This window comes from Zootermopsis nevadensis, unplaced genomic scaffold, assembly GCF_977971745.1.
Source record: "Zootermopsis nevadensis isolate Lab colony 2312 unplaced genomic scaffold, Znev_1.0 Znev_ptg000027l, whole genome shotgun sequence".
NCBI classification, from domain to species: Eukaryota; Metazoa; Arthropoda; class Insecta; order Blattodea; family Termopsidae; genus Zootermopsis; species Zootermopsis nevadensis.
Window position 1 is genome coordinate 139,258 of NW_028259159.1, and position 24,077 is coordinate 163,334.

Here is a 24,077-nt window from a genome sequence, read left to right on the forward strand (position 1 = left end):
GGTTAGCTGTATCAGTCTTCTTCCCAGTCCTCGCTTTCCTTCAACCATTTCTGCTTATATCTGCTTAAATATAGCCCAAATTTGTGCAGTTCGTAATTATCTTTAATTGCAGCTATTCTTCTGATTACAATTTCTGGCTCAATATTTGCGAATCTTTTGTCTACGTGCTCCAAAATTCAATATCTGGAGTGATATATCAACCGAATAAAAACCAGAAGTAATGAACTTCAACGCGGCTTTTTTGTTAAAATTTTTGCCTATCTCCATAAATAATTTACCTACATTCCAGCTTATTCTCTAAATACAAATAAACTTACACTAACCAAAATACGTCTTGAATCGGGTAACGTAAACCAAACTTTCAAAATTTAATCTAAATTCCGACGACTGGACACGATTCTGGGCCAATTTAGTCCGGTACACAATCTCACTTCCTGCCTCCCGAAGAGGTATTATAACGAAGATTTCCGTCTTCTGGGTTGTTGCGCTGTGTCATCGCCCTGATGACGGAGGCAGTATGACCTCTGAAACGTTGGTAAACATCGACCAGACTACACAGCGCAACAACCCAGAAGGCGGAAATCTTCATACTCACCGCTGTGAGAACCTCAAGTCTTACAGGTATTATAACATTAGTTTCTCATCTGTCTTCCGATTCATATTCTTTGAAGAAGCTTCATTTCATATTTTGTAAGCATTTGTTGCTACATGTCAGTCGAAGAGATGTGTTTTCTTTGTGGTTCAGACTACATTCTTAAATATTATTTAGACGAGCTTCGGTTTAAATTTTCAGCAACAAAAGTCCCAAGACAATGCCCACTCGTCCTGGTGAAGACATGAAGATGGGTCTGGTGAGAATAAGGCGTTTGGAAATGCAGAAGTTGAAGTAAAGAGTGAAGCAAGGAGAGACCTTGAAATGGGACTTCGTACGTTCGTACAAAACTTTGAATTTTCTAATTAGCCTTAAGAGAGCGACATTTAGTGAAATTTGGATGTTAATATTGGGAGGCTGCATGAGGGGTATGCAGTGCAACATAAAATTTTGGTACCAACTCAACATTTGCTCCAGGACCGAAGAAAACCATGATTGAGTTTTCCGGTCGCAGGTCCTTTCGGATGCATACTGACTTCTAGTCAGCAGTATGGAATTGAAATACGAGAAGCCGAATGGATGTAAATAGTTGCGTTGTTTAAATGCGTGCCCCTCGTCGTTGGCTTCAAACTGCCAAGTAAGTCATTACACGCCAACCCCCTGCACTTTCAACAGCGGATTTCACGCAGTTTCACTGATCGATGAGACAGCAACCAGAGAAACGAAGTGGCAGGTACAAGACATATGAGAACATTAGACACAAACATGGTCAAGACGGAATGCGGGTCCGCGGTGGAACACTGCCAAAATCTCCAACGTAAAATTACAACTACTTCAACTGCGAGACGCTAAAGAGAACTCCTTTGTTTGAGCAGCAACGTATCTTTCTCGGGTTTATACTAAATTGAATGAATTGTATAGAGTTCGTAAGGTGCAATGAGACCGGGTGTCCAATCCCTTTCGGAACCAAGAACATTGATGGTAGTGCTTCAGACGTAATTAAATGCACCTAGTACCAGAAATAAGGTGACTCTGTTACAAATACTCCTTCAAACAAAACGTACGCCTAGGTGCAATGTTTAAACCACACGCACAGTAGAAAAGAAGTTGTTGCTTAAACCTGGACCTGAAAGGGAGACTTCGGTTTCCCATTAACGAACGAGCTGTGTGCAAACGTCCATCTAATCGTCTAAGCCTGATCCAATTACGTACATCAATATTATACATACGCAACTAAAGTGACCTATTTTCATGAAAGACTACGAACATAGTCAATGTACCCTTCGCACGTGACAGCACTTTACTCGGACAAAGTGGCTAAGCGGTCTTGTTGAGGTGAGCAAACACGTGGCTACCTTCACTCCATTCGTGCTCTTGTAATGTTGCATTGCGATGTCTCGAAAAAAAACAAGTGAAAACTTCAAAGTAAAATAATATATTTCAAAGGCGAGCACACGAACACACACTGAACAGTTCTCTTAGTCTGCTACATTATAATTTTATTAAAACAGAAAATGATGATGACGATGATAATTAAAGTCAATTAAATTAATTTATTAAAGTGTTTGCCAACAGCGAAGAGACAATGACAGGCAAACACTGACAAATACATAAATAATTCAATCAAATTTTTTATTTTAATAATAACAATAATAATGATGATAATAATAAACAAAAGTAATTCTAATAATTATAGGAGCAACTGGAACCGTCTCCAAGTCACTCAGAAAATATTTGGCCAACATCCCCCAAGCGAACACGACTTCAGGGAACTTCAGAAAACCGCCATTCTAGGGACATCATACATCACTCGAAAGACGCTGATGTAAGATATATAAAAATGCCTCAAACGAAATCTGTTTAATGCATGTAACACGTATTAAGAAACAAACTATAATTCAGAAACAGCTACTGCACTATGTACTTCACGGGCAAGGTTTGTCCCAGGTACGTAAAGTAAATGCCCCGTAAAACGGTTTATAGACGGAATAATAATAATAATAATGCTATCATATTGCATTTATTAAAATATGCGAGATCATAATACAAAGCTTAGATGTGATACGAATGTGTGGCCTCTGTACAGAATTACAGGTTCCAGTCTTCAAATCAAAATGAATTTGCTTAGGTCACTTACTTAAATCACGTAACTTACACATTACAGGTACTCCGAATAAAATCTAATACCAAATTAAACCAATATTTGTTTTAAATGTTAAGGAGGCTATTTTCTGATATACTGCGCCTGAATAATTATAGAGGCAGGGATTACATTCACACATCCTAGAAGACATCCATTTTCACATTCGTCGCCTAAAATCTCAATAAAGAAATTTAATCTATATTAATATTTCGACGTAGCCTTTATTTTAATAGTTAAAAACACATTATTAGTAACTTTTCCAACGCGTTACATAAGCATAATTAAAGTGTAATTATCTTTTTCACTGCGGAACGAATATCACAAAATTATGTATGATAGATGGACTTACCTAAACAAACTGCCTTAATCTGATCCAAGATGGCGCCATTAATGTCATTCGAAAATATGGATGACGCATTAGTCTTCAATCAGTCCTACTATTTTACGTTTGTGCACTTAATTTTGAAGAGACATTACGACATCATTCAGAACAAAATAAAACTTCGTAATGATAAAGGGAAAAGCATTGGCAATGACCAGGAAGAAAAAGTTGCTCGTAATACTGCCATTGGTACAGAGAAAATGTAACTGTGAAGTTAATGGCGAGATCAGTGACACTGCTGGTCAGATGCAGCGAAAGTAATGCAACACAAAGCAGCAGGCATTGAAGCAACGACAATCAAACCAGCTGTGTCATCAGCACAAGTTCATCTACACGATTAAAATTTCATACGGCTACTTAATTATGTATTTTATGGCAATAATACTCCAAAACCGGTTAGAAATAAGAAGATCGAAACCGTTCAACTTCCTTTGAATTTTTCTTACGTAGTTCAGTACATTAGCGAATTTTACATTATAAAGGAATTAATTAATTAAATGTCAAGTTCACCTAAATAATATTAAAACCATTAGATTCTTCCTTCATGAAAATAATTCTCATTTTCATAACAAAAATCAACAGATTAATGTAGCTCAAGAAAACCACGTTTAATGCGTAGAAACGACACGAAACCCATTAATTCTAGAGTTATTGAACGTCAAAACGGTTGGTACAGACCTCGTTGCTCTAAATACATTAAATAGTTTATTTGTAGTTAATTTCTTAATAATTACAGCATGGATTTTCTGAATATCATATATTATATATTGTTCTAGAGAACACGTTTCGTAAATCGCGCAACCGTTTGAAAACAACGTTATACAGCATAACATCCTTTAAACAGTTGTCATTTCTTCCTTACGAACATGATAAATCACACATACATGAAACTTCTACCTCCGAACTAAATTAACAGTTTAATATCATATTTCTAGTAAATATTGTATATATTCACTTAAATGACGTCATCCACAATTATGAGACGAAGATCTTCGTACTGTTATCAAATTTTTTAACAGCCATTTGAAACACTTGTTTACCTTGACAGGAAAATGGAATCCCGACAAAATAAGGACGATGAATGTGCCAGGGCTTCTTCACAGCTGATATGATGAAGCAGTGAATAAGTAGAGAGATGTGTGGCCGCGCAGGTCGCCACAACCCCTCATTATTGTCACAACACAGACACAATTATTCCTCTTAGAGACGCTGGTATGAAAATGTGAATCGCTAACAAACTTCCTTTGCACCACGTCGTCATAACTGGACGAACTGTTCAATGATTCCCAAGTTGTTTATTTAAATTAAATATTGAAGGCTGCATATTATAAAAATGTATCGAAATGCTGTAAGACATAGCCTTCGGAAATTTTAAGACAAACCGTGCAACTCGAAAGTTAAATTTTAGTAGACAGTAATCGTGTTTTATTACGCGGACAGAAAAATGTATTATGTATTTAGGCCTAAATATTCGGTAAAAAAACTTCCCTGTAAGTATAACCCACTCATAAATGTCACAGCTTTATAATTAGATAACAATTAAATATGTATTAATACAGTACGAATTAACATTTTTATACACATTTTCGGAATTATTTAAAAATGTTTAATTTCGCTAACATTTAAATAGACCGCATCAAAATAAGATAAAATAAATTTTGATTTAATGACTCTTATACACTAAAATACGAACTGCTAAACACCACAGTGTGCAGAACTCCGCCATATCACTACCATGTCCTACTGAAGACTAACTGGGATTGGTCCATTAGATGTGCCACAGTACAAGTATTCAGTAAGGGTTGCCGTTTTGCCACCCAAACGCTACCCTGTGACAAATGCTTGAACTAGGTAAGGAAGCTACCCCGTAACTAACTATTTCGTTTGGGGGTTGGGTGGAAAATCGTGCGTGAAGGTGCGCTCTACTCACCTTCCTCACCCCCCTTGACGTTACTTTAATATTCGAAATAATCTACATCAAAGATAGGAATTCATTATAAGAAATATATAATATACAATTGTCAGGTTTAAAATATGGAATAGGACGCAGTTTTGCACGTATAACAGATGGATTCCAGTATACAAGTAAATTAATATTAAAATAACGCGTGACTGTTTTTCTTACAAGAAAGAATACCATTTAAAATAATTTTACAACTGCAACCACCCAAACATTTCCATTGCCTACTGCACATAAACAGAGAAGCTTTGGTAACGTATTTAAATTTGTAAAAAAATACAAAATTTAATTCCTGTTATGTAAATGTCTAAATTACTTGTGTTGTTAACATAATATTGAAATCTTTACAACCAAATGCTTATTCTGTATCCATTTTTGGCCCCTTCCGAAAGAATCGTTTAACAGAGAGAAGGTGCCTTAAATATAAGACACTGGGATTTGTAAAATATTGATATTACGGCGAACGTAAATATCGGTTACACAGAGAAATTTACTAACACAATAATAATAATTCCTATTAAATCTGCTTTATCAAAATCATTCTGAAAGCTCCTGTTATCATCCTGCCATGCACCTGAGGCATATTCGATTTACAAGGTATTAAATATAACTAAACAGCAGTTACACACCATGCACGAAAGAAACATATTTTAAATGACAATTCTTGTTAAAAATATATTCCTTTTATGTATTTCAAGACACTTGAAACGACTAGACGTTCCAGCAGCAAATCTTTGTATTAAACTAAATAATGAATTATCATCACTGGTACTCTGTGTGCAAAAATCTACCGTCCATTGAAAACCAATCAATAAAGTACGTAATTTAATTTCAGATGCAGATGGTGAACGTAACCAAATAAATTATAAATGCTATCTAATCAACTAATGAAAAATTAAAGATTGCTATTCATCGCCCTGATAAATCATGTTTACTGTAATAGCAGACCTTTACTTCAGATGAAATAAATCCTGTTTGATATCCCGTCTCGAAAGAGCTTTGTTCCAGAGTTCTATTTGGCATGTTCCTGAAGTAGAACGTGTTGATAATGCGGAAAAACGGAGAACGAGGTAAATAAATGTAACTGTTTTATAATAAAATTGGCGGCCATTCATTCTCAAATAAAAGCGATGGGTTGCCAGTAGTTTGCATCTGTTAAATTTGTTCCGAAATGAAGCTCTCACAGTAAGCCTAAAATATTAAAAATTGTGTTTTTCTTGGCGAAAATGTAATCACATTTGGTTGCGATGAGAATTTCCGCAGGTAACGAGCTGTGCGCGAGACTGCGTTTTATTAATATTTTTGTTTAATATTTTGAAATTATTACATCCCTTTTGTAATCCTCATATTACAAGCTCCGCTTTGTTTTTTAGTTAACATTTATTTAAAATTATTTTACAGCTTATATGCTGCGAAAATATAAACTGAAAAAATATACGTTTTCTACATTTCGAACTGTATAATAATACTTTCTTCATTTTAGAATTCCACTGATAACGCTAGAATAATAATCTTGCTAGATAGTTTTCATACAGAAAAACTTCCCCTCTTAGCTATTTTCAGATATTTTCTTTATACCTAGTCTCCACTTATTTCACAGCCCGAAAATCGACAACGTCGTCACACTTTCATTATATTTATTCTGAACGTGAAATTCTCATAATTTAGTCTAACAACATTTTTATCACGTAACGCACAAAAACGAAATGGCACAAAATCGTGAGTTCTAAATAACACGTTACAAGACACTGCTCATTGTTTTGTCTTCTGACAAAATCATCAAATTAAGAAATAAAAACACTACTACTACTTCGGAGGAACCTGCTGCCTTCTTATTTAATGTCACCCTCATTCTCTGATACGGTAAAAACATCGAACAAGACAAAACAAATAGAACGTATTGAACTTACAACGCTTCGCATCTAGTTACAGGGTAACTCCAGTCCATACATAGAAATACATTCGTTACACTATCATAAATATGGATTCTATATGCAAATTACTTTTAATATATACAATTCATATATGCATGCACGGTAAATTGGGTGACAAATTTAGGAGACGCTTATTATCCGATTGAAAAACTGACACCATTTCGACATTGTTCTGGCCTGCGGCACCGCGCAGACTCGCAGATTATCTCCGTTTTCACGGCTGAAGTTAAGCTCTCACGGCGACGAGGTTGGCTATGTTGTTCTTGGTTGTGAAGCCGTATAGACACTTGAAGTAGATTCCGTCGTTTCAGAAATACCGTCTCTATTTTCAGTGTTGTTACACTGTCATAAACTACATTCTTACAAGCTTTCAAAAGTAGTAATCGTTGTCTTTATAATAATAATAAACAAATATTCAACTGGAGGTACTGAAGAATACCACGTCACGACTGTACCTGAGGCCTAGTGTTACTGAACTAAAGACCTTCGAAATGCGCGTCAGTCGCGCTGTTTCCTTGATTCATTTCTAAGAAGAATGTCGAGTGGAAATTCCATTACTCCCTCAATGTGATTCATATTCTCTGTGCACTCTGGAAGACCTCTCAAATTGGAATTCTATTGTCCCATTCAACAGAACGAAGAATAAAACTGACTTTTTTTTTAAAGCGTAAGAAGGAAGCGGCTTCCTTTCTTTGTTTTACAACACTTTGTTACTTTCTCTTCAATATTTTATTTCAAACTTTTGTTGGCTTTTTCTTAAATAAACATACTTGAGGCGGACTTTTCTGAATATCGTAATTTCCACTGTGTGAGCTAAGAAAAATTCATTTCCAAAGAAACAAGAAAAAGTCTCCAAAACTTTAAAGATATGTTTGATGTTTCACAGTCCATTTGCGTTGATATAAATGCGATATTAAATCAGTTACATAAAAATATTGTTTGTGATTCGGTTCGTGATAAAAGGAAACAACGGCTCATTCTTCTTCCGTTTAACCTGATGATTTTATAAAAACTGATAATGCAGTTATGAGTGGTCCTACGTTTCTTAAAATCGACGCGTAAATATCACGCAACTTGAGATTACAGTACCAACATAACAATAGTTAGAAATGAGGAGGTAAAAACATCAGAATCCAACATTTAAATTTTAAAAAAAACTGCATAATATTGCATTTTATGTAACAAATATCGACTTTGCGAATTTTTTTATGTCTATGTGATGAATGAAACGTTAAATATCTACGGAAAAAATTACAAAGCGGAATAGTATATTAAAATATGAACTTCAAGGGTGTCAATTCATATGAGACTGCCATCTTAGAAGACGTACGTGTTTTAAGATTAGACACTTAGATCTTATGCTTATGCACCAGAAGACGATATCAAACTATCAAGCGATTCGACCCCAGAATGAACTTATAAGCATGTGTAAGTGAATGTAAACCGGCGAAGAGCGTCGATGTTCAAGCGCTATCGAAATTCGTTCACGAAGTTTGAAAAAGGAAAGTGCTGTCTTCTCTTGCACATCTAATGAAGCGTGAGGTGAAAGCGTGCTTAAAGAACGCCTGAGGCCCCGGCGCTACCCTGCGTTAGACCTATAAAATAAAACCAAGAATCCGTTTCTCCACCCCAGATTAAGGCTGCAGGTTAGGTTAGGTTTCTACACAATCTCATCCTAAAGCAGACATCGCAAAACTCTGTGTCTACTTGGGGGTGTCTCTATTTTCCAACTTATAAGCACAAATGTGAATTTCACTGTTAACACAATTCCACTTTATGTAATTGAAGTATAAAACAGCGTTACGTAACTACCTGACATGAATTTGATATTGAAAATGTAAGAAAACTGGCACATTACGGACAACAGATGTATAATGAAACTGTTGATCGGGGCCATGAGGCAGTAAGCACTTCTAAAACGTCGGTAAATTTCTACGACACTGCGGTGTAACACACTAGAAGACAGCCATCCTAAATCTCGTTCATATTCCTGTTTCCTATGAATATGCGTTGCCCTAATTTTAATACAGAATGTTCTGGATGTAGCGTTTCTTTCCGGCGAACTCCCTCAAATATCGTGTGCATTCCCAAGACATTTGTGAACCAGACACCGTAAACCACACTTGTATGCATTCAGTGCATGTGATGCACTTGGATGCATAGAGTAAACATGATTTCCGTTATATCTGGTATTCGTTTTTTGCACTAAACGTTCTCAAGGGAGATTACGTTTTATTCGTATTTGCCTAATATAAATCCTACTTTACGCGAAACCAAAATCAAATTCTGCCCATTCTCTGATACTTAGGATACAGCACAAAGGAACAGACGCATTAGAAATGCAAAAACGTTACTTGAAAGAATTGACGATACCATGAATATTTAGTGCATTGCGAGGAAGATTAATATCTGGTTGAACTGCAAAAATATATTTATGCCAGTGGACTTGACTACTGGTGTTCATTTTTTTTCCTTCTAATTAAAAAAGACGTTGTTACACAAAACATTTTTATTGAATTAAGTAATTATAATGAAAATGTTTGTGATACTCAATAACAATTTAAATATTAATTCCTACGAATGTCTGTTGATGCACAGTGAATAGCTTCAGAACATAAATAAAGGTCAATGAAGAAGAAGGAAGACTCCATAATATTTTAGAAATATATCCTACAAATATCTTTATCGACAATAATACACAGTAAATGCAATAAAAAAATTATTTAAATTGTCAAATATCGGCATTTTAAGGGTTAAATAACACCAGTAAGCACTTTTTAAAAAAACTTGCAGAGTGCGAAAGTAGCGACAAGCTTATTTGTTAACTTCTTCCCTTATTTTTCCAACGTTGAAACAGATTATGGATTACGCGTATGCCCCTTGGGATGGAATATATCAGGGTGACTAATGAATAATAAACAAAAAGATATATGACAGAAAAATGTCGTCTGTTTTATGGTGCGTATATATATATATATATATATATATATATATATATATATATATATATATGGCAAGTATCGTGCTAGTTGCGTTCCTACACAGAAACACAAAATCTCTTAAGTACAAAATTTCATCCCAGAAATTCTGTTATAAAGTGACGTTAACATTCCTGAGAGGATATTTATTTTGGTGATGACTGTTGTGGTTCCAAAATAAAGAAGTCTCAATGATTTGTCTTACAGCATACTTCTCTCTCCACTTCTTTAATTTTTTTTCGGTTCAAATATTTTCATTGGCACTTAGGTTTGTGGTCTTATAATTTATGACGACATGTAGGTAGTTACCAACGTTACGGAAGAATCTGCGGCCTCCAAGATTAGAACACAAGTCTACCCTGAAAATAGGTACGACACTTTCCTCCAGAAAGCGGAGGAACACCTTCAAGACCACATGCGTCATAAGACAGCACACCACAGCGTAGGATTTTTCCGCGGTGGAAACCTCAGATCTCTTTGGCAGACTGTTTGTCAAGTGACAATTGAACGTAGTTACTTAATGGGATCAAGAATATAACATATTTAAAGAAATCTTAAGTGAAGTACAAAATATATTTTCCGAAATAATTTACCAAAATATAGAATTTGACATTTGTGGCTTGAGACGAGGAATTCGGAAACTTTTTATCTCCACTGCAGTGATATGTAAATCAATACGCATCTATTTTTCTTCAACATCCCATAGACAGATTCCAACAAACACATAGCAAGAATAAAAAAGTATTTCTTTCTCTGACTGAGTGCCAACTGCCTTCTTGAAATTCCATTCTGCGAAGTAGCTGTGCATTTTTGTAGTCATAGCATAAACATTTCTTGTGTTCTTTTTTTTTTTACATTTTCCTATCATCCGTCGCATAAAGAACTGCGACACCGGCTGACAGATGTTCTGTATCAAATAATTCTGCTCATCTCTTGGAACTAGTAGTGATAAAAGCGCACAGAAAAATGTTCACTCATATAAAATTCGAGGACGAAAACGCCAACTCCATTTGCTATACATTTGATTTTCGGCAGGAAGCGCTTAAGTCAATAAAAGTTGTATTTACTTAAGCCCCTCTTGCCGAGCAACAAATATGGTTCATTCTTTTTTATTAGATAACACGAAATGTTCATCTTTTCGGAAGCCAGGATTTCATTCGATCACTGGTGGAGTATCTCCATTGACTTTTTCCTATAAGCAGTTGCTAGAATATTTACAGAGAGACTTAAAACTCACGACTACTACAATAGTTTTCTTTCACTGTTAACAACTACCGTCACCGTAAAGTGATGCGTGGGATGTTACATCGGTATACAATAAATAGAAAAGAGAATTTCGACTAGTTAAATCCACAGCGACCCTTGCAAATATTAACCCTATAAATCGTTCATAAAACAAAATTATAGACCTATAACTTGACAGTCGCACTTACAAATAACTTGTTCTCTCAACACAAGTAGTGGCTATTCATTTCGTGTTAACAATACATTTCTTCAGTCTTCCCACGTTGTAGGATTATAAATACGTAACACTTTCAAGCAAAAGTGCATTGCTGAAAAGACCTTAAAATCTCAGTGTTCTTGTAACGGCATCTCTTCATATATAGTGGGTTGAAGTCCATATCTTATATTACGTTTTATTAAAGCTTTTATGTTGCTAATAATAAAAAACATGCGTTTTTCTCCTGCTGTAAAATTTCTCATAGATTGCGGAAACTCATAACTGTAGCCTACCTCATCCGCAGATATAATAGAAAACACGGTAGAGTGAATCATAAAATAAATCCTTCTCTGAACAAACTACGTCTAAAGGTTGTTGCTTACGGAAAATTAAACTCGCATCTTCCTTATTTGCAGCGTTTATTTGGATCCCTTTCAAATGTTGCATAAATCTGTGGCAATTATATAGCTTGGAGTTTCCCCTAACATCATATCTAAAAACCTGGCCATTGTTATTTAAAATACTCAACGTAAAATGTGGGGTACAGTGTATAACTACATTTTGACATAAACCTAGGATCTTGGATGTAGAATCATTCAAAATACGTATCTGCAGACCGTGTTATTGCGACTAACACTTTGAGAAAAAAACAAATACATAAAAACTCTTCTGTATAAACTTCACAACTATATATACACTGACACGCAGTAGCGGTGGTTAGATTTGATAAGTCATGTTCAGAATTTCGCTGCTCATTTGTTATATCTCTCGGCCTACTGTGAACTAGTACCTCCACTAATCCATATCTTCTTAGGAATACGCTACTCCAGTGGTCCCCAACCTTTTTGTGCCTACGGGCACATTTGAGAGTTTATGGGGTCGTGGCGGGCACCAACCAATTAACAAAGCCAAATTTTCTTTTCTCTGGACAAATAGGATATGGACGCCAAATAATACACAAAACAAAACGACGTTTAATGATACAAGAAACCGTGTAATCAAAAACACGTACTTTCAAAAGTACAATTATTATTACTAAAGTGGGAAGTTAGTGTGAGTTTGGCACTGCATTTCATCGGCCAGTTTTTCAAATTTGGGAATGTAGGATGATTTTGCTGCCCGCAGACAATCGTCAAGATGGGCGTCAGTAAGTCGAGATCTGCTCTTTGCTTTTATAATATTCATGGTTAAACGGTCTTCATTATTCAGTGTAACCTCTTTCCGTATCAACGCGGGTACCCAAAAAAAAGCCTTGGCGGGCTCCATGGCTCCCGCGGGCACCGCGTTGGGGACCACTGCTCTACATAGGTATCGTGAGTAAAAACAACAAAGTAACTGACTGGCCTGTATCTATATATACAGAACTCAAACCAATAATTTCAGTGATTGATGAAGTTTCCTTTCAGCCATTAAGATAGACAGAATATGTTTCTTTGAAACGTTTGCATCTACCAAAGTGTCTACACAGCGCCAAGCTGAAAACGTCATTAAGTCTACTTTCGTTGAAGCTGTTAATTTATTTCAAAGCCTAAAATATGATTGCTAGTGAAACGACCTCTATAAATTGCTAACGCTGAATAAATTAAATAAACTGAAGCTGGATTTATTTATATTTAGACAGTCCGGAAGATCACAGTTTATATCACTTTTCAAACCACTAATCAATATCAACCAATAATACGGAATTGAAATATATTTCGTTATTACAATTTCCAATTAATTGAATTGAATTACAAATCAGTAGCAATTAAACAAATATTGCTTCTATCTTCATAATCGCACCACTTAATCCTCCTATAATGTATCGCATTTGCTATCTGCCTTATTCTCATACCTTATATCCATGATTCGCATTTATACATATTGTATTTGAATTTAATTGCGCCAACAGATTTCGCTTAATTAGATTAATTTCTCCAATCAGTGATATAGGTTAAGTACAGAAGACTTTCATAGAACGTACAATAATGCAGCATAGAGCAAACCCAAAACAAAGGCATGTAAGTTTGAGGTGAAATGTTGTACAACTTTGTCGCGCATAAATATCAAACAGATAAATAAACAAGAGAATCTGCTCCTAAACAATATACCATACCGCACATCTCCATCTTGTACCGCGATACCGTAGAATGCATAAAGTGTAAATACCAATGAATTCAGAACTTGGCGCTTAGACAGTGGGGAAAGTTTATCAGAGCCATCCTTAGAAGCTCTGGATACTAATATTTTCTGTTAAAACGAAAGTATCCTTATATTTTAATTGAGTTTCCTCGATTCCATAGATCGACTGTGAATCATGAAATGGAAGGAATTTAAAAGGAGGCAATCACGGCCCATCTTAAAGAACTATCTCTATTCGTCTGGAGGAACTGAATAAAACTAAGAAAACTTCAGTTGCTATAGCTAATACCCTGGCCCATGTTCGAAATATTTTATTATATTATTTAGTGTTCTGTCTGGCGACAGGTCCATATGAACAGGATCCTTCCATCCTTTTCTCGGACTGGGACCTGTTCATATACGTTCTTGGCAGATGATCCAGAAGTGGTTTGCCATTGCCTTCTTCTGTGTGTGAATGGAGTAATTGTTGGGATGCCATGGAGAAACCGGAGGAAAACTCCGTGTTGCCTAGACCACGGCCTTGCCCAACACAAGTTATAAATTCGGGCACCGCCGGGAATCGAACCCGAGACCCCAGGATTCAAAATGTAAGTCCAACATGTCAGACCTGAGTCTACCGCTTTCGTCTCACACACACACACGAATATAATCAGACTGTGGAATAAGTTGTAATAACTACCGGTAGCTAGAAGTGTTTAGCTATCTGTGGAACCGAAGTTAGGTTAATGAATTTAGCTATCATATTGGCCGCGGTGCGAAAGTTCAGTCTCACAGCATAATAAGCAACGTTTTAGAGACAAAATTCTCTACGGCTCCATGAAAGTTCGGTGTTCCGTCAATTACTATAAACACAAGCACACTGCCGGACAAATTAACTAATTTAGTAGCACACAGTAGCGGGAATTTGGACATTGGAGAGAATCTACGTATTAGGTAACATTGACACTGGAAAGCATTTACAGCGTTACATGGACGGCTGAGGAATAATTATAACATCATTCAGAGTCAAAAACGCAACGAGTATGGTTTTAATATTACATTTTTATGAATGGAGTTAGCATGACTACGAGTGATGGACATCTAAATATTCAAGAGGATATTAATTTCTCACGTGAAAGACTTTCTCAAATAAACCAGCTATTCAGGGGGTATTGGAAAAATTTTATATTAACGTACAGTAAAACGTACAGTAAACAGCTGTCAGCTGCTCAGCTTATGTAGCGACAAATGGTGGGATGATTAATGAATAATGAATCATGAATAATGAATCATGAACGATGGCATCTACCGACGAGTCGACACGGAACCAAAACCCAGAACTTCATCATCTTCACAGCCGCAATAACCTCAAATCTCACACAATGAACAATTATTTTCCCTTCAGTTCTAATATGTAGAAGGCGGTATTCGAGGTACGCAAGGGTAAAAACTGTGTTCCTTATTTAGTTTTGTCTCATCGGATGGCTTTTGCGAATATATTTCAAGCGTGGTGTGGTTAATGTTAATAACTTAAAAACACAGCAAGTTTATAGAAAGAATGAACAATTAAATATACTTCTTTCTGCTTGGTTTATAATTAAAACGATAAAACTGTTGTAAATATATTTTAAAAACAGTGATAATATTATCAACTCATTAATTTCCTTGCATTGTAAATAAGATTCCCGATTAACAAAACATTTTTCTCCCCGTTCACTTTTCTCTTTGACTGACATTCTCCCTTCTGAAGCTGGAGGCAATATATTCCTACGAAACGCTGGCGTGCATCTACAAGACTACACTGTGTCATAACACAGAAAACCACATTTAAAATTTAAATTATTAGTTTCCGCATTATTTGAACAGCACTTATTTTACGCTTTCCCGTAAACGACACGCTTATTGATTTGTGACAAGAAATTGCCTTTCACGTTAGCATTTGTATTCCTCTTTAAATCTGTCGTTAGAATAGGTCTATACGGTTTGTGGATCAGACAATCACGGCGGTACAAAACGGAAGAAAACAGAGAAAAACTTACCCAGTGAATATCGCTGACAGGCACATACAAGCAACGTGAAGAAGCCATAATTCATCAACTATACACTCGTGTGTGTAAATTAATAACCATTATTTATCACCTCACACCTATTTATTAAAACATCCATAGCTTCTACAATTAACTATCAAGATAAATGTAAGGTGATTGCTAAACTGGTTTCTTGTTGGCCAGAGACACGACTGCAATGTTTTAACTAGTCCTGATACCAACTTTTTGTTCAACTGATTGGCATATATGAATCATGAGATCGAACTGAATCAGCAGATTAATTTTGTGCTTTCCTCAGAGTGGCCATCTGTTCCAGCATACAGCCAATATTAATAGAATACTTCACTGAAAAATTATCTAAATGAATCTTCCAAAGATAGTATAGAGCATAGGTATAACTTACTAACCTGCCTCGAATATAATCACGTCAGACTTCATAAAATAAATATGACTCGATATCTTGAGAACAAATATCTTACTTTTACAACAAAAACTGGCATCGATAAAAATAATGTGCTGCGCGTTTCGATAGTGGTGCACATTCTTCAGGTGAATTGTCTATCTTAATGAATTTTGGTCTTGTCTTCTTATGTTATGGAAAATAAAGTAAAGCTTATGAAATCAGCGTTCACATTTTCCACGTAAAAAAACAAATACGTGTGATACAACATGGTATAACGAAATATAAAATACACAACATGCACATCTGTTATAGAAATACCACAGACTTATTCGTACGTAATTCAATGCAAGCTTGTATGTCTCAAAAAGCTGAGGATCGTTTCATTGACGCGATAACGAAGTTCTGTCTCTCCTTGAGTAATTTCTCCGATTGCTTTGTTCCATCGAGTGTTGAGTTAACATAACTTCACTTCCTTTAGCAACTTACATTCTGTTTCAAGCGAAATTCTATGTAAAGAGAAACCGTTCATATGTCATATTGCAGAGTAATAGTTCCCCTACTTCAGGATCTCGCTTTATTACAACTTTTTGTATAGATGATACAGGTATTATTTATCTGACAGATGGATTACGAAGTAAAGAATAATTTGATATATGATACGCCTGTGATAACATATGATTGGAAAAGCTGTTATGAGTTAAATATCAAATGAAACAACGTAAGGCGCCATACAACGCAGTTGATTGGCAGCGCAGCTGTTCCATACTAGATATGTCCCGTGATTTTATTCAGTAATTCCAGCCAAATTCATCGGTCATGATCGATTTCTTTCACGCCCTTCACAAATCATCTTTCACGCATCAAAGAACAATGCATGACACTTCTTTGTGTGGACAGATATTAACAAAACATCATACCCTGAGAATACCAAAAAAAGCTGTAATGGTTATTATCCAATTCGCGTGCCGAGAAGGAACGTCCTGTTCTGACGGAGGTTTCTCGCAGTACGCGCCTCTAGGCCATGATCATATCATGAACAGAATGTCGCACAAAAGATTTAGACTAGCAACTTTCGTGGCGACTTGTCAATCGGGTGTTCACGTCAACTACGCCACGGTGGTCTTTTCGAATATCAGCATTAGATGTCCTTATCCAATAAGTACAAATTCTGTCGCATGTAACAGTTTAGTTTATTAAAGTGTCTTTATTTCATTAGTTGAATAAGTGTTTACATAGTTCGGGACGCTGTACAATTCAGCGATACTTGAGCTTAGTTTACACATCTTAAAGCAACCGGAAAAAGAAACCAGCGAACAAAAAGAAAGAGAAACTGGAACTTCTAGAGGCTAGTCAAAGAAAGATGACTAAAATGAAGGGAAGTGGACTGTTTTATAGATCGAATGTTAAATTGTGGTCCAGAACATAGACGACAATGAAAACAGAGCCAGTAATATTTATAATACAAATAACATTTCAGTTTAAAAAAAATTTCCGTTTAGAATAATCTGTAAAATTCTAGTCCGGGAGGGAAAAGATCGGGTAAATTACCAGATTTCTGCGTCTGAGACGAGTGTGACCTTAAAAACCTCGAATACAGAGATCGAAGATTCAAATCCCGCTCGCGACATGTAATTATATGTGTATCCGGTTTTTATTACGAATATACTGATATTAAACGTATCCCACGCCTAACGAATTACACAAAAAAATTAGTTGTTTCAGAATTAATTTAGAACTGTAACAGGTCACATGTCCCTATATGCAATATAACCCTCTGCTAAATAGTCTCATGGTGACTCGCTTAGGTATGCTGACTCTAAAGCAGATACAGTGCGGGAACAGCAGATGGCTTGTGACGACTGCACCCACCTACACTCTGAATCTGTATGTCAGCAAATAGCCCCTATCAGTTTGTACTCTTTCCTATGCACAGCCACACACAAACCACAAACCTGCATCACGTGTGACACATGTGTTTATATATGCATATGTACATATTCCAGCAAACATGAACGCATTTGCATATAATATGCACAGACACGTTAGCGAAAAATATTTGACCAAGAGACTTAACAGCGTGTGTTCTTAGCCTAACAGATATTAATAGGTTTGTTAAAACAAGGAGATATTTATGTGACTCATATAGGAAAGTGAGAACTGCATATAAGGTTTTGGGTGGAAACCGTGCGTCACGAGACAACTTGCGATTTGTTTTAACGAAGCTGCCAGTCCCTCAGACTATTTGCGTCGGATGAAAGGATTATTAATGAATAATGAATGGGAAATAATTTGGAAGAAAGCGGTAATGTCCTAATTCAGGTATTATTCCTCACATGGAAGCAACAGTTTAATCATCTTAATCAGAACAGAGCAAAAGCATTATCCATGCAAATGTTCTCAGCCAGGGGCACCATCGCTGGGGATTCTGTAACCGTCCACTTTCAGCTTCGAAGGTGCCGCTGGTTGAATACCATGGAGCCATAGCCGTCTCCGGGTGGACGTTGGGCGGCCTCTGCTCCCGAGGATGTGGTTATTTCTTTCAATTTGGGAGCAGGTGATCGAGTTGGGGTATCTCAGGGCAAATATGGTTCTTGGGTCCTAACACGTCGGTAGGTGGACTCTGAATCTCGGGTGGTGTTAACGGCCTGTTCGTAGCAAGTAATAATAACACCGGATTGATTTAGAGGATATTGCCACTATTTATTCACCACGTACCACACCGAGGTTACAGATAACAAAAGGTGTTAAATGATAAATTTATAAAATATCTCATTCAAGCTATAAATCATTTCAGTGGCTCTTGGTAACTTCGATAATTTAGATTAAGTTGTATTTTGTGAAGTTTCCTAATTAAGGTTTCAAAATGTGACAAGTGACAATTTGAAGTGAGAAGTCGGAGAGAAGTGAAGACTGTCACCCCAACACCGGGGTAAAGACACATTCACAAGAAAACAACTCACTCATGATTGGATAAGAAACTTACAGACTCCAGCCAAGAATAATATAACATTAATTTCCATTAAAGTAGGGTCCGGGTTTGGCGTAAAGGGTCACCCCTTTCTCGTGAAAGAGAGAGACTCTTACAACATCCGCCCAACCTGGTTTCCCACGCCTTCTCCTAAATTCAACTCTCTGTGGGGTAATAAATAGTATGTAGTTAAAAACAGGGTTGCTTAGATGTGAGAACGAAAAATAAGTAAATCCTCAAATATGTGTTCTGCACACGCAGTAAGTACCTCAAACATTATACGATTCATTATTCACTTTTCAGATAATAAGTATTATTGTCAAAATCGTCCTGTCCTGAAACGAATTTCCAGTGATAGTAGCATAAATTGTGCTACTTTGTTATGTTGGTGACTTACAAGTTAAGCATAAACAGACAGTTAGGTCCTTCTTACCCTGAGATTTTATGTAGGCAATAAAGGTCCCAGTGGCTGTTAACCCGACGCACGAGATGAACATTACTGAGCTATATCCTGCTTTGTATGCTTCCCGCAGGAGGCCGCTGTTGTATACATATGCTGACACCAGTAACGGCTTACCTAGAACAGGTTGGTCCAACATTTGTGTTCCCTCTGGCCAAGAATAGTTTTCCTCGTTGGACTCCAAGGTTCAAAACTCCCTCCTGACACTATTTAAAAAACTACTAGTCGGTTTTCGTTATATTTAATAACACTTATTGAGAAATTCCAAAATAACCATAGTATATTCTCGAATAACTTCTTTCCTGCAACAGTCTATATCTGACAACTTTTACGTGTAAAACTTACAATTAACTTTAGGATTTTAGAGTCAATTGGATGCGTGACACTTGTATGTAAAAGAGCAGACGAGACAAGAATCACGATTTTCCCAAAACCTTCTGAGTAATGAAAAAAAACGACCTTGAACGAACTAGTAACAAATAAACAAATAATTTTGAGAGTCTGGCCGGTGTACCACGCTGATTTAGAATATAACGCGGTCTAGCACGACAATATGTGTTTGGTTCAAGCTGACTTCTGCTTAATTCCATAACTGCGATGATAATAAGGTAAAAAGTATCGAAAGCATATTTGTGGCTGGTTACAAAATTCAGCTTGCAGCAACATACGGACCTTACTATAGCCGTAAATGTTCCACTGTAAGCCCCATCTATCCATAACAATTAATTGGTGCAATAAATAACCGAAATTCTCTCTTACGCTGTATTTAATGAATCTTTCATTGCGTAAAAAGAAGAGATTTTCCACATTGATCCTTTCCGAAAGATGTTAGTTTCATGGAACGATGGTTTTCTTAACAACACTCCTGAGGACGACATGAAACATTAACAGTCTTCATATATCAACTTCTGCTTTTCCTATTCGTTCTCCTTCGGCTTCATCTTCTCGGTAATCAAATTCTCCTCCGCTATTATTTTCTGTTTCTCCATTTCTTCAGAGTCCTGACTTTCAATCTATGTTCAGTATCTGAAGCCTAAATTATTTTTTATGATTTTTAGTAAATTCTAAAGCCATTCAGTTCGGAATTTGTCATACTTCAGAGTCTTGCTACAGACCTAAAGATGAATAGATTTATTACACGAAACCGGTTGTTTCTTTGCACTGGTTTCAAATGAGTTTCAAACAGGAGACAAATCAAACAGAGATTCAAATAAAATTTAAAGCAAAAATCAATCCTTATAAAAGAACCAAAAAAAAAAAACACGCAAGGTCACTGGCGTCACGGAAAACGCTCAGATATAAATTTTTCATTAATGATATTCATGAAAACAGTGATAACGAGTTCTAAGTCAATAATTCCGAAGTTCGAAGTTTAACATGCACATTACTGGGTATAATTTAATGACCACCAGTTACAATATTCATTTCCTTTAATTTCTTCTTTCATTTATCTACGTAACTTTCATATACCTAACTCATTTTGATAACCGCATATATTTATTAAGAACTCCGTGTGGGATTTATGAACGTGGTATTTGTCACAAACGCAAAGTCAATAATTACCAAGCGTCAACTGTGGCCATCACCGGAAGAGAGCGTGGCATGACAGTGCATCTACGTGCTTACCGGCGTGAGTTTCGTTCAATATTTCACTCGTCTGCCACTCTCAGTTCGGCTTCTGTGGATTCAAAAAGTAAAGTGTGACGTCAGGTATAAACGAAAACCTCTCCCCTCCAGAGCCCAGACACGCTGTACTTCAAAACTCTTATCGGAAATTTTCCATCCGACTTCTCGAGACAGAAGGATGAAAAATGTCAGAATTAGATAACTGTTCGGAACAAAGCCAGAACAGAGCTCAGTGAGGAAACTTAAAATCAACTGCATTACGAAAAGTTACTATTTGCTTTAAGTCTGAAGTCTAGATTGGCTTTGGGACCCGTCTACTTTCCTATTCCACTGGTATACCTTGGGGGGTAAACCTCCCTGAGACTGTCACTGACAAAGGCCTACATCCACAAAGTTTCTACGGTAACATGACCTGGTACTTACAAACAAAGGAACATTTGCCTTTTATCTTAATAGAATATAGGCTACAAAATTATAGTTTTACCCATTTTTATATGGATGTGAAACTTGGTAAGTCATATTAAGCAGAAAACACATTGTATTAATATTACAGAACAGAGTGCTTAAGAGCATATTTAGACATAATAGGGATAAAAGAAAAAAACTTCCAAAAACTGCATAATGAGGAACTTCATATTTACAGTCTTAACCAAATATCAATTGTTGTGGACTGTACACTTTGTTATAAACCTGTCGTAAATTATTATTAAATTGTATAGGTATCTTGGGCGACATTTTATGTCTAAGGGTAAGATTTTAAGATGTCTACCACATCCACACACCTTCCAGGCTGAAACGTTTGTATCTACCCACAAGCCCACAATGCGTCACAACCCGGATGACCAACATCGACATCCTCACCGCCGTGAGTACTTCAAATTTAAAATTCTTTAATACCTATTCCTATTTATTTACGTTTTATATAACAACTCTTTCAACAACTCAGATTTTATAGCGTGGCATGATATCATTGCTGTCAACTAACGAAATGTAAATGATGGGAAAGGAAGCGACCGCAGTGTACTTTAATATAATGTCCCGGCGTTTGCCTGGAAGAACTAAGAAAAACCACGAAAAACTCAGTTGGGATAGCCGGTCACCAGGACAATATTTAAACTCGAAACCTCCCGAAGAATAAGAAGAAATGGAAACTATTTAATTACGACTTTCGGTGACCGGTACGTTAAATAACGTGCACTACCGAACACCGGACAGCGTTGAACACAATCACAGTATAATGACTGTTCCTCTGTTGGGTCCAGTTGGATGTTATCATTCATATGAAGTTCACTGAGTAAATCCTAATGTTTGAACGTCCATCCAGAAGGGTCACCCGCAACAGGCGTTTGAATTATATACAGGTCAGTTCGTCTGACAGCAGCATCCATTAGAATTCCAACGAGGACGACGAGAGATTATGAACAGAGTGAACGAGATTCAAGGACGGTGACTGATATCAATACAAAGGAGATACACTGAACCCAGGGGCACCTGAAGCCAGGCGTCGCGTCATGTGACCTCTATAGGCCTGTTATTGTTCTTCTTTAACTCTCTGACCTCTTCCGATTCAATATTAATTTTGGAACAACGGAGCCTTCGACAGGGCATACTCACATCGTAAATGCAGGCAACAGATGCTACGGGCATCGACGCCCCAGCAGAATTTCAACCTGCAGTTCCAATATTCGAGTAGATCAAAAAATACAAAGGTTATGCGACTCTATTAATAAATAGAATTGTATTCTAGAAACAAAGAGCAATTATTTTTGTGTAAGAAGGTTGTTTTATAATTTCATCATTAAGGAAAATTTCTGCAGCTGTACTCAGATCCTAATTACAGAAAGTTTTAGTCGGGTATGCCCTTCACTTCTATGATTGAATTCAGATCAATAAAACAGAGTTATTCAGAATCGTTTCTACAGTTCTTTGACTCCATGATAAAATGGAGTTTGATCATGAGTATTGTAAATGCACGTTATGAATGACACTAGGGGTCAAATCGAGTCAATAAGAACGTGGATCAACAACAATATGAGGCTGAAATCTGCTTTCAAGCGCACAATTTCTAATATTCTTCACGATTTCGTATAATTCATATATCTAGATCTTCATCTATTGTTGATAGAAATATACTGTTGAAAGACCTGAAATGGGTGTGATACTACACTGAATAGTTCGCGCATTGCTCTCTTGAATATGTACTGGCAACACGCTGCGAAGAAACATAAATATATTTTCCACATTGCATTAAATATATCGAGTAATGTTTCACGTTATCACAGCGGCGAGAATGAAGATGTCTGTCTTTGGGGATATTAAAATGATGAGTTCGCTCTGATCATGGAGGCGGTAAGCACCTTTAAATGACTGTTAAATTCTACCAGACTACACGACACAACATCCCAGAAGACAGCCGGTCACCTTCAAATATATGTATAAAGTCCAAAAGTTATCTGTACTTGCCATGTGCATTAATTTTAATTTTAATTTGTAGATCTAGTGTGGAAAGTGAAGATAATGGAAGTGTGGTCCTACTAAGCAATGGTAACTACCTACAAGACTACACGGTGTCACAACCCAGAATACAAGATTTTGAATATTGGTGAAAATAAGACGGGGTAAAAATATGGAGTATAATATTCAGGGAAAATTAATTACACTACATATTTAGATAAAAATTAATGCACGTAACAACTATACAGTAGTTATTATAGATCGTAATTAGCATAACAGTGAAGTAGAATGTGGTAGACTACATATTAATAAATTAATACTTTAGGCTGCTAAGCCCGTTTAATACGGAAATATAAAAATATTAGCATTTACGGGTATATAATTGAGACCAGCGGATATGCATATGGGGGGTATAAATACGTAAAAAATTTGAAAGCCTGAAGGGAAGAGACCACTAGGAACAACTAGGAGCAAATAAGAATATAATATTAAAGTTGATCTTTGGGAAATAGTACTCACATCGCTCGGGGTGTGCATTTCATTCGTGTGGTTCAGGATAAGTGACAAAGTTTGGCTCTCTTGAACACG

The 24,077-nt window shown here is 36.4% G+C and overlaps 1 protein-coding gene across 14 annotated transcripts in view; it reads right to left on the reverse strand.

The window, feature by feature from the left end:
• Positions 1 to 24,077, reverse strand: part of LOC110836502 (Cyclic nucleotide-gated ion channel-like) — a 232,959-nt gene that overhangs the window by 109,097 nt on the left and 99,785 nt on the right. Inside the window, exon 1 of one of the 14 annotated variants that reach the window (XM_087356627.1) lies at positions 4,158 to 4,478. The exons of the other annotated variants lie outside the window; for them this stretch is intronic. The gene's annotated coding sequence lies outside the window, so the exon portion shown is untranslated. Of the gene's footprint in view, positions 1 to 4,157; positions 4,479 to 24,077 lie in introns of those variants that run through there. 14 annotated transcript variants of the gene reach the window in all.